The 12372-nt window shown below is 38.6% G+C and overlaps 1 pseudogene; it reads left to right on the top strand.

The window, feature by feature from the left end:
- Positions 1–11418: 11418 nt before the first annotated feature.
- Positions 11419–12077, top strand: LOC120852089 (annotated as a pseudogene).
- The last annotated feature ends 295 nt before the right edge of the window (positions 12078–12372 follow it).

Raw genomic sequence — 12372 nt, 5'->3', positions numbered from 1 at the left:
TTAGAGAAGAGCTAACACCTATCCTACTCAAACTCTTCCAGAAAATTGCAGAGGAAGGTAAACTTCCAAACTCATTTTATGAGGCCACTATCACCCTAATACCAAAACCTGACAAAGATGCCACAAAAAAAGAAAACTACAGGCCAATATCACTGATGAACATAGATGCAAAAATCCTCAACAAAATTCTAGCAATTAGAATCCAACAACACATTAAAAAGATCATACACCATGACCAAGTGGGCTTTATCCCAGGGATGCAAGGATTCTTCAATATCTGCAAATCAATCAATGTAATTCACCACATTAACAAATTGAAAAATAAAAGCCATATGATTATCTCAATAGATGCAGAGAAGGCCTTTGACAAAATTCAATATCCATTTATGATCAAAACTCTCCAGAAAGCAGGAATAGAATGAACATACCTCAACATAATAAAAGCTATATATGACAAACTCAGAGCAAACATTATCCTCAATGGTGAAAAATTGAAAGCATTTCTCCTAAAGTCAGGAACAAGACAAGGGTGCCCACTTTCACCACTACTATTCAACATAGTTCTGGAAGTTTTGGCCACAGCAATCGGAGCAGAAAAAGAAATAAAAGGAATCCAAATTGGAAAAGAAGTAAAACTCTCACTGTTTACAGATGACATGATCCTCTACATAGAAAATCCTAAAGACTCCACCAGAAAATTACTAGAGCTAATCAATGAATATAGTAAAGTTGCAGGATATAAAATCAACACACAGAAATCCCTTGCATGCCGATACACTAATAATGAGAAAGTAGAAAAAGAAATTAAGGAAACAATTCCATTCACCATTGCAACGAAAAGAATAAAATACTTAGGAATATACCTACCTAAAGAAACTAAAGACCTATATATCAAAAACTATAAAACACTGATGAAAGAAATCAAAGAGGACACTAATAGATGGAGAAATATACCATGTTCATGGATCAGAAGAATCAATATAGTGAAAATGAGTATACTACCCAAAGCAATCTACAGATTCAATGTAATCCCTATCAAGCTACCAGCGGTATTTTTCACAGAACTAGAACAAACAATTTCAAGATTTGTATGGAAATACAAAAAACCACGAATAGCCAAAGCAATCTTGAGAAAGAAGAATGGAACTGGAGGAATCAACTTGCCTGACTTCAGGCTCTACTACAAAGCCACAGTCATCAAGACAGTATGGTACTGGCACAAAGACAGAAATATAGATCAATGGAACAAAATAGAAAGCCCAGAGATAAACCCACACACCTATGGACACCTTATCTTCGACAAAGGAGGCAAGAATATACAATGGAGTAAAGATGATCTCTTTAACAAGTGGTGCTGGGAAAACTGGTCAACCACTTGTAAAAGAATGAAACTAGATCACTTTCTAACACCACACACAAAAATAAACTCAAAATGGATTAAAGATTTAAACGTAAGACCAGAAATTATAAAACTCCTAAAGGAGAACATAGGCAAAACACCCTCCGACATAAATCACAGCAGGATCCTCTATGACCCACCTCCCAGAATACTGGGAATAAAAGCAAAAATAAACAAATGGGTTCTAATTAAAGTTAAAAGCTTCTGCACAACAAAGGAAACTATAAGTAAGGTGAAAAGACCGCCTTCAGAATGGGAGAAAATAATAGCAAATGAAGCAACTGACAAACAACTAATCTCAAAAATATACAAGCAACTTATGCAGCTCAACTCCAGAAAAATAAAATCAAAAAATGGGCCAAAGAACTAAAAAGGCATTTCTCCAAAGAAGACATACGGATGGCTAAAAAAACACATGAAAAGATGCTCAACATCACTCATTATCAAAGAAATGCAAATCAAGACCACAATGAGGTACCATTTCACACCAGTCAGAATGGCTGCTATCCAAAAGTCTACAAGTAATAAATGCTGGAGAGGGTGTGGAGCAAAGGGAACCCTCTTACACAGTTGGTGGGAATGCAAACTAGTACAGCCACTATGGAGAACAGTGTGGAGATTGCTTAAAAAATTGCAAATAGAACTGCCTTATGACCCAGCAATCCCACTGCTGGGCATACACACTGAGGAAACCAGAATTGAAAAAGACACATGTACCCCAACGTTCATTGCAGCACTGTTTATAACAGCCAGGACATGGAAACAACCTAGATGTCCATCAGCAGATGAATGGATAAGAAAGCTGTGGTACATATACACAATGGAGTATCACTCAGCCATTAAAAAGAATACATTTGAATCAGTTCTAATGAGGTGGATGAAACTGAAGCTCATTATACAGAGTGAAGTAAGCCAGAAAGAAAAACACCAATACAGTATACTGACACATATATATGGAATTTAGAAAGATGGTAATTATGACCCTGTATGTGAGACAGCAAAAGAGACACAGATGTATAGAACGGACTTTTGGACTCTGAGGGAGAGGGAGAGGGTGGGATGATTTGGGAGAATGGCATTGAAACATGTATACTATCATGTAAGAAACGAAGCACCAGTTTATGTTCGATACAAGATACAGGATGCTTGGGGCTGGTGCACAGGGATGATCCAGAGAGATGATATAGGGTGGGAGGTGGGAGGGGGATTCAGGATTGGGAGCTTGTATACACCCGTGGTGGATTCATGTCAATGTATGGCAAAACCAATACAGTATTGTAAAGTAAAATAAAATAAAAATAAAATTAAAAAAATAATAAAATAATAAAATGTATGGGTAAAAATAGACACATTTCTTTTAGTCTTGAATCCATCCGTTATTATATTAACATACCCCAGTACTACAATTTTTTAGTTTGTTAATTTCTTTACATCACCAATTTCATTGTGTCATTTTGTTTTCAAAAATGTCACCTCCCTCCTTGCTTCTTGAAGAATAAAATTCAATGCTGGCTTATCACTCAAGTGAAAGTGAAAGTGAAGTCGCTCAGTCGTGTCCGACTCTTTGCGACCCCGTGGACTGTGGCCCACCAAGCTCCTCCGTCCATGGGATTCTCCAGGCAAGAATACTGGAGTGGGTTGCCATTTCCTTCTCCAGGGGATCTTCCCGACACAGGGATCGAACCCAGGTCTCCCGCATTGCAGGCAGATGCTTTAACCTCTGAGCCACCTATCACTCAAAATCATCTGTAAACCATGTATAACTTTTCCTCTATTATTCTCCCAGTATACACTTAACACCTTAACCAGAGTATTCTTGCCCTTTTCCTAATAACGTATCCTTTTTCACTCTAGTCCAAAAACGTGGTATGATCCCAACTCTGTATGTTGAAATTCTACTTGTTTTCTAAAAGTTAGATAATAGTTTATGCTTCTCATCCCTTAGCCAGAAATAAGATCCCTAATTTCTCAATCTTTACTGTACCCTGTAATTCTCTTATTGCATTATCATATAGTGGTTTGACTTTTGGTTTTCTCTTTATGTACTTTTCTTTTTGTTCTTTCTTTTAATTTTATTTACTTTTAGTTGTGCTGGATCTTTGTTGCTGCCTGGGCTTTACCTGACTTGTGGTGAGTACAGGCTACTTTCTAGTTGTGGCATGTGGTCTTTTCATTGCAGCGGCTTCTCTTGTGGCAGAGCCTGGGCATATGGGCTTCAGTAGCTGTGGCTCCTGGGCGCTAGAGCACAGGCTCAACAGTTGTGGCACATGAGCTTACTTGCTCCGTGGCATGTTTCCTGATTAGGGATCAAATCCATGTCTCCTGCATTGGCAGGTGGTGTCTTTACTGCTGAGCCACCAAGGAAGTCCTACTTTTCTTATCTTTGCTAAAGGATTGTGAAACATTAATATAAAGGATCAGCAGCACATGCTTATTTGTATTTTCCCAAAGTTAGCAGTAGACTACTTACAAGAGATGCTCAGTAAATGTTTATTGTGGATACTATACATAATAAGTGGTATCATTAGTAACTCAATAATATGCTTTGCTGAAAACTCCAAACCTGTCATCACATGATGTTAAACAGTTAGCAATTAAGAAATTCAACAGTGGCACACTGTATGATATTTAATTTCGGTCTTCAAATAACTGACATGGTAGGTATTCTGACTCTTATTTTACAGGTGAGGAAACTAAGTTTGAAGATCCAGAGAGGAAATATCAGAGTTTAAGCAATCCTGACTCCAAAGCTATATTCTACCAGTCTTCTTTTTCACATCCGTAACTATTTTTCAGTAATATTCATTGAAATGTCTCCTAAGCTAATTCTTTCTTCTGTGTTCTCTCCTTTAACTTTTAATTCTGATCTCATATCAATTCATAAATTGATTTCTAGAATACGCTCTTAATGGATTCAGTTCAGTCGCTCAGTCTTGTCCAGCTCTTTGTGACTCCAAGGACTGCAACAAGCCAGTCTTCCTTGTCCATCATCAACTCCCAGAGCTTGCTCAAACTCATGTCCATTGAGTCAGTGATGCCATCCCATCATCTCATCCTCTGTCATCCCCATCTCCTCCTGCCTTCCATCTTTCCCAGCATCAGGGTCTTTTCCAATGAAAAGAAAAGACCTTTTCGGTTCTTCACATCAGGTGGCCAAAGTATTGGAGCTTCAGCATCAGTCCTTCTAATGAATATTCAGGACTAATTTCCTTTAGGATTGTCTGGTTTGATCTCCTTTTGATCTCCTTAATGGATTGCTTCCCTACAAAATTTCCAGCATTATATACTGTTTCTTATACACAGTACCCTGACTCATTTTCCTTAAAAATTTCTACTTTCTCCATATTTTTCCTAGTCAACTAGCTACAAAATAAGCTTGAATAATTTTTTCGATGATTGGTTTTGCTATGTCCAAAATGAGAATAATAACAGTTTGCCTCATAAAATTGCAGGTGTGAAATGGATGCTAAAAGCATGCTATGCTCATAGAATATTTAATACATCCTGGTTTTTATTATCATGTACATCAAATTTTAGAAATACATGTTTAACATAATTTTACAAAGAAAGAAAATGAGATACAAACAAGAGATTTGCCTAACAACAACCAGAAAGTTAGGATCAGGTCTAAGAGTAAAATCCCGACCCAACACTAATTTCTTTTACTATTCAAAAGCAGAGACATTACTTTGCCGACTAAGGTCCGTCTAGTCAAAGCTATGGTTTTTCCAGTAGTCATGTATGGATGTGAGAGTTGGACTGTGAAGAAGGCTGAGCGCCAAAGAATTGATGCTTCTGAACTGTGGTGTTGGAGAAGACTCTTGAGAGACCCTTGGACTGCAAGGAGACCTATCAGTCCATTCCGAAGGAAATCAGCCCTGGGATTTCTTTGGAAGGAATGATGCTAAAGCTGAAACTCCAATACTGTGGCCACCTCATGCGAAGAGTTGACTCATTGGAAAAGACTCTGATGCTGGGAGGGATTGGGGGCAGGAGGAGAAGGGGACGACAGAGGATGAGATGGCTGGATGGCATCACTGACTCGATGGACGTGAATCTGAGTGAACTCCGGGAGTTGGTGATGGACAAGGAGGCCTGGCGTGCTGCCATTCATGGGGTTGCAAAGAGTCGGACACGACTGAGCGACTGAACTGAACTGAACTGATACAAAAGTTTCTTGACTTATCTTACCTATCTTTCTCACTATCTGTCATGGATTTTTTATTTCACAACACAGTACATTCATCTGTACAATTTAATTTTGTGATTTCTGCTTTGAAAGCCTTCTAATCTATTTTAGTTATTAGTCCTCCCCAACTCTCAGGTCCTGTTCAAGTAACACTTTCTTTCTGATATTTTCCACAAAAATGTTAAGTCATATCTATCATCTATGCATTATTCTCTGAAGTTTACTTATATATTTTTCATTTATCCTATGGTTTTTATCCTATAGATGTTTTAATATATGTGATACTGATTTTAAGTTCACATAAGGAGATTTTAGCACCCAAAACTGGTTGAAGTTAAAAGGATTATTTGATGTCCTGTCTTAACTATCATCATAACAAGACTTGTTTTTTATTGCACATGTTATTCTAGACTATTTTGGAGTAGGCATATTTGAGTTACTGGGCTTTTATATGGTTTTCCCAGTAGTCATATGTGGAGGTGAATGTTGGTCCATAAAAAGACTGAGCACTGAAGAATTGATGCTTTCGAATTGTGGTGCTGGAGAAGACTCTTGAGAGCCCTTTGGACAGCTAGGAGATCAAACCAGTCAATCTTAGAGGAAATTAACCTTGAATGTTCATTGGAAAGACTGAAGCTGAAGTTGAAGCTCCAGGACTTTGGCAACCTGATGCGAAATACAACTCACTGGAAAAGACCCTGAAGCTGAGAAAGATTGAGGACAAGAGGAGAAGGGGGAGACAGAGGATGCAATGGTTGTATGGCATCACCAACTTAATGGACATGAGTTTGAACAAACTTCAGGAGATAGTGAAGGACAGGGAAGCCTGGTGTGCTCTAGTCCATGGAGTTGCAAAGAGTCAGACATGACTTAGTGATTAAGCAACAACAAATATGAATGTGTGAGAGATATTTTCTCAATGCTGTTTTTTGCAACTGTTCAAAATTCAAACTTTGAGTTCAGAGTTGACATCAACTCTCTTGCTAAAGCTCAACTTACTGCCTTTCCTAATTTGCTACTTCTCTGGAGATTTGTGTAACACTGAAATATGAAAATGCTTGTCCTCTAGAATATATTTCCCAAAGTGGCCCAAGATCACTGCCATGTTTCCCAGGATTTTTTCTTTCGTATCTCAATGCACTGCCCTCATACTTTCTTTCTTCATTTTATCTTTGCCTGAGACAGTGGAAGAGTTATAATAACTACCCTGAAGTTTGGGGCAATTGCCAGTTCAAGTTATCCTCAGAGTTTTGCTGATTAACCATTTTATGCTGACTGTGGGTCAGTATAAGACACAAAGTCAATAGAAGCTGAAGGAAAGTCATAATAGCTATTACCTATGGTAAAATAATTCCATTTTCCATTTATAGACCCATTACTTTCATCTGTAAACTGCTGTTAAGAACTTTTACATTTATTTTCATTTTCTGCCTGTACTAGCTCTTGGAATAAGCAATTTTTCAAGTTTTGAATAAGAATATTAAATACTAGCATTATCTTTCAGTATGGGCAATTTTAAATGCAATTTATTACATGAGGTTTTAAAAATAAATGTGAAATGACTTTACAATAAGAACAAAGTTATTTTAATTTTGATAAAACAAGTCTTTTCCATATTATTCTCCAGTTGAAGTAGTATTTTATGTTATACATTTAAAATATGTCCCCATGGTTTTTACTTGTTGAAATATTTTAAAAGATATCTCCTTGTAAAAAATGTAATATGTTCAGTTCAGTTCAGTTCAGTTCAGTTGCTCAGTCATGTCCGACTCTTTGTGACCCCATGAATCGCAGTACACCAGGCCTCCTTGTCCATCACCATCTCTCGGAGTTCACTCAAACTCACGTCCATCGAGTCAGTGATGCAATCCAGCCATATGGCATTTGGTAAAATTGCTCATTTTCATCACTATTAGTCTTAACAGGATAAGGCTTGGAAATTTTAAACAGAGACATTTTTATGGCCACACTGTTTTATGGTCCCAAGATACCCCACTAATTGCTCCAGTGTCATTCATCACTTAATTGGAAAAGTATTTAATATCCAGAAAGAGAAATCCACTGAGTTGCCCATATATACTTTTTAATTAATGGCAGAGAAACATATCCTGAATAAGAACTTTCAATTACAAAAGTAGATGATTCACAGAAAAAATGATTTTAATTTCTTAAATCTTAACTGTTAGACATAGGCAGACTTGGAAAGAATGTAGGATGCTTCCTAAAAATTAGATCTATTTTAAAAGGAGATAACAGTGTGACTTGCCTCTGAAAGAAGGTTGATCTGAACAGTAAAACTAAGTGGAGATGAGGACTCAGTGCCCCAACTTCTGGGCCAAGAATTAGAGGAGCAAAGGTATTAGAAACTCTGAGGTGAATGGGAATCCAAAAGCATAGAAAATATCTCAGAGCAGACTAGAAAGACTTACTAGCATCTTAGACAACTTCTTCAATTGAGATGATACAGAAATGGAATTGCAAGTGCTGAGAGATGGGAATGGTGAGTAGACTCTCAGGCAGCATATTAGGGTCAGCACCTCCCTCTGCGGAAAAGGAAAATACCTGAATTATTTCTACAACATTTGAGGGGACCTTGAAAGTGACTGAAAGAGAGCCACTAGGTTCAGAGCAGTTTCAGATAGTGAATGTAGAATAAACTTGGACACCACATCTAGCAACAGTGGGTGCAAATATAGAACAATAAGAACCAAGTGGGGCATTACCCCAGTGGAGGCTATGGATGGAGGATAACTCTGTATCCATATTCCTCTCATGCAAGAGAGTCTTATACAATGACTTTCAGAGAGCTTCCCCCAGCAAAATGCTAAGTTAACTGAAAGACACTGTTAACCTTGTTATGACTGTGTTTACCTTGAACAGGTAAGATTAACACTGTGTCTCTGAAAATGTCATCTCTAGAGAAGTAAAACAGTTTTGTTCAATTCATTTGTGACCACAGAAACAGAATTACTGTAAATCTAATGTAGCTGAAGTCCCGGAGCCTCTCTCTTGCTCAAGCCTCTTCCAAAGCTCCAAGAAGAGCTCTAGCAATGCTTTTGTAAAATTTGCAAAAGACAATTTTAGCCACAATTGCATAAAACAACTGCCTATTTCCACTCTGACTTTCCTTTGAGCACATGTCCCCTCCTGGCCCAGAATCCAATTCAATTACGGGTGAATTCAATTAAGAGGAAATTGCATTGGAGATACATTTAGTTTAGGCTTAATGAGATTTATGTATGTGGTTCACATTCCCTTCCATGAAGGGTTAAGTTAGTGCTGGTCTCCAATAGTGCCTGGATAAGAATCATATTGTAAGAGGAATGAGTCCTACAGTACTAGACACTAGAAATATGTGGGCTATGGAGGAGAAACAGGTAAATATTTAAGGAGAAGACTCAGTTCTCCCTTCTGCTTATTCAGTGAAGAAATTATATTACTATAAATGCATTTGTATGATATAGAAATGATTAGAATTCTTAATCTTTTAGAGAACAAACCTGTAGGTATACATAGAGTATGTCAGTGTGTAAAGAATCATATATTTTTCATCCTTTTATAATAAATTGCACTTCAACATTACATTTCTTGGTGAGCTGCAAAACTGGAACTTTTCTAAACTATAACTAATAAGTATTTCAATCATGTAGACAAAAAGCCTGTTTTTTTTTTTTTTCTCTACTCTCTACAGAAGATGGTATAAAGTCAAAGATGTATGAAGAAGCTACAAAAATGTACAACTAACATTTTAGGAAAAAAGTATTATATTGGTATGTCAGTTTATTAGTACAAGTAATTTGTTATTACTTTCCTGATTTTATAATGCCTGTGGCATGTACCAGATTTAATTTTTTTTAATTTTGTGAATTTCTTTTTGCTCTAAATAGTTATATGTCCAATTTTGTATTCCTAAATTTGTATTCTTTTCTTCTCAAATACCCCTGTTCCCAATTATATACACTGTAAGCCTTCTAAACCTTGACCCTTAATAACATACTTTCTACTGATACTTGAATGTAAGCTCCATGAGAAGAGGAATTGTTTTCCTTTGTTCACTGTTCTATATCAAAACCCATACAGGATCTGAAGTATAAAAGGTACTCAATAAGTATTTATGAGATAAATACTGGTCACTGTTTAAATTATGCTTCCAAGATGAAGAAGCCTAATGTTTACTTTGTTCTTATTCAGTAGACTCGTTTCACTCAGTTTCCTGTATTAATTTTTTTCTGACAAATATCATGATGTTTATATAGCAAAGTTGTAAAAAGGAATTCCTTGCAAAACTCTAGTATTTTACAAAGGATTTACTTTCTGCAGTAGTGATGGATTCAGTTTAGAAGATATGCAAACACAAGACACCCAGGAAAGTACAAGGTGAGGAAAAAGAAAAAGAAAAAAAAAAAAAAAAACTAAAGACAAAACAGGATAAATTATTACAAGAGACCTGATAAAAATGAGAAAGAACAAGAGTTGAATGTAGAAACATGGCTGAACTCAGTTTTTCTTTTCACCTTAAGAGAAACAAGATTATATATATATCAGTTCAGTTCTGTTCAGTTGCTCAGTCGTGTCCAACTCTTTGCGACCCCATGAATCACAGCACGCCAGGCCTCCTTGTCCATCACCAACACCCGGAGTTCACTCAAACTCATGTCCATCGAGTCGGTGATGCCATCCAACCATCTCATCCTCTGTCATCCCCTTCTCCTCCTGCCCCCAATCCCTCCTAGCATCAGGGTCTTTTCTAATGAGTCAACTCTTCACATGAGGTGGCCAAAGTATTGGAGTTTCAGCTTCAGCATCAGTCCTTCCAAAGAACACCCAGGGCCGATCTCCTTCAGAATGAACTGGTAGGATCTCCTTGCAGTCCAAGGGACTCTCAAGAGTCTTCTCCAACACCATACTTCAAAAGCATCAATTCTTTGGTGCTCAGCTTTCTTCACAGTCCAACTCACATCCATACATGACAACTGGAAAAACCATAATAACCTTGACTAGACGGACCCTTGTTGGCAAAGTAATGTCTCTGCTTTTAAATATGCTGTCTAGGTTAGTCATAACTTTCCTTCCAAGGAGTAAGCATCTTTTAATTTCATGGCTGCAGTATATGGACTGCCCTGGTGGCTCAGACAGTGAAGAAGGCTGAGTGCTGAAGAACTGATGCTTTTGAACTGTGGTGTTGGAGAAGACTGTTGAGAGTCCCTTGGACTGCAAGGAGATCCAACCAGTCCATTCTGAAGGAGATCAACCCTGGGATTTCTTTGGAAGGAATGATGCTAATACTGAAACTCCAGTACTTTGGCCACCTCATGTGAAGAGTTGACTCATTGGAAAAGACTCTGATGCTGGGAGGCATTGGGGGCAGGAGGAGAAAGGGACGACCATGGATGAGATGGCTGGATGGCATTATGGACATGAGTCTGAGCGAACTCCGGGAGATGGTGATGGACAGGGAGGCCTGGCGTGCTGCGATCATGGGGTCGCAAAGAGTCGGACATGACTGAGAGACTGAACTGAACTGAACAATGCGGGAGACCCAGGTCCATCCCTGGGTTGGGAAGATCTCCTGGAGAAGGAAATGGCAACCCACTCCAGTATTTTTGCCTGGAAAATTCCATGGATGGAGGAGCCTGGTAGGCTACAGTCCATGGGGTTGCAGAAAGTCGGACACGACTGAGCAACTTCAATGTCATGTCGTGTCATGTCGTGTCATATATATACATATACACACACATATATATAATACAAGCCAACCCTCGCCACCACCTGACAGCGCCGTCCGTCCGACCGGCCCAAGGTCCCCTCCGCCACCGCCACCGCTGCCCCTTCTCAGCCGCCCACCATGACAACTGCATCCGCCTCGCAGGTGCTCCAGAACTACCACCAGGACCTGGAGGCCGCCATCAACCGCCAGATCAACCTGGAGCTCCATGCCTCCTATGTCTACCTGTCCATGTCATACTATTTTGACCACGATGATGTGGCTTTGAAGAACTTTGCCAGATACTTTCTTCACCAATCTCATGAGGAGAGGGAACATGCTGAGAAACTGATGAAGCTGCAGAACCGGCGAGGCAGCCGGATCTTCCTTCAGGATGTCAAGAAACCAGACCGTGATGACTAGGAGAATGGGCAGAATGCAATGGAATATGCACTGTGCTTGGAAAGAAGTGTGAATCAATCACTACTGGAACCGCACAAACTGACCACTGAAAAAAATGATCCCCATCCGTGTGATTTCATTGAGACTCATTACCTGAATGAACAGGTGGAAGCCATCCAAGAATTGGGTGACCACATAACCAACCCGTGCAAGATGGGTGCCCCTGGATCTGGCATGCCAGAGTACCTCCTTGACAAGCACAGCCTGGGACACAGTGAGAGCTAAGCCTCAGACTGGCTTCCCACAGCCACAGGGGTGACTTCCCTGGTCACCAAGGCAATGCATGCATATTTGGGTTACCTTCACCTTTTCTATAATTAGTAACAAAACATCTACTTAAGTTCTTTCTTTAGTACCATTCCTTCAAATAAAGTAATTATAATATATAAGATATAATAATATTGATAATAATAATTAATATAAATAATTATTAATATAAATAATCAGGTTTCAATTTATCCAAATAGCCAATGTATGCTATGTTCCGCAGATAGATATTTGAAAACTACCATCTTCAGTTTTAAATAATATACACTGAGTGACAAAAATACCAAGAGGCATAAATAGTTAAAAGGGCAGGCTAGCTCATTTTATGCAGAGGTGTAAAGACGCACGACC

The sequence above is a fragment of the Oryx dammah genome, unplaced genomic scaffold (genome assembly GCF_014754425.2).
Source record: "Oryx dammah isolate SB20612 unplaced genomic scaffold, SCBI_Odam_1.1 HiC_scaffold_2, whole genome shotgun sequence".
Lineage (NCBI taxonomy): Eukaryota > Metazoa > Chordata > Mammalia > Artiodactyla > Bovidae > Oryx > Oryx dammah.
Note: the sequence above shows the minus strand (reverse complement) of the source record. Positions and strands in the feature narration are given on the sequence as shown.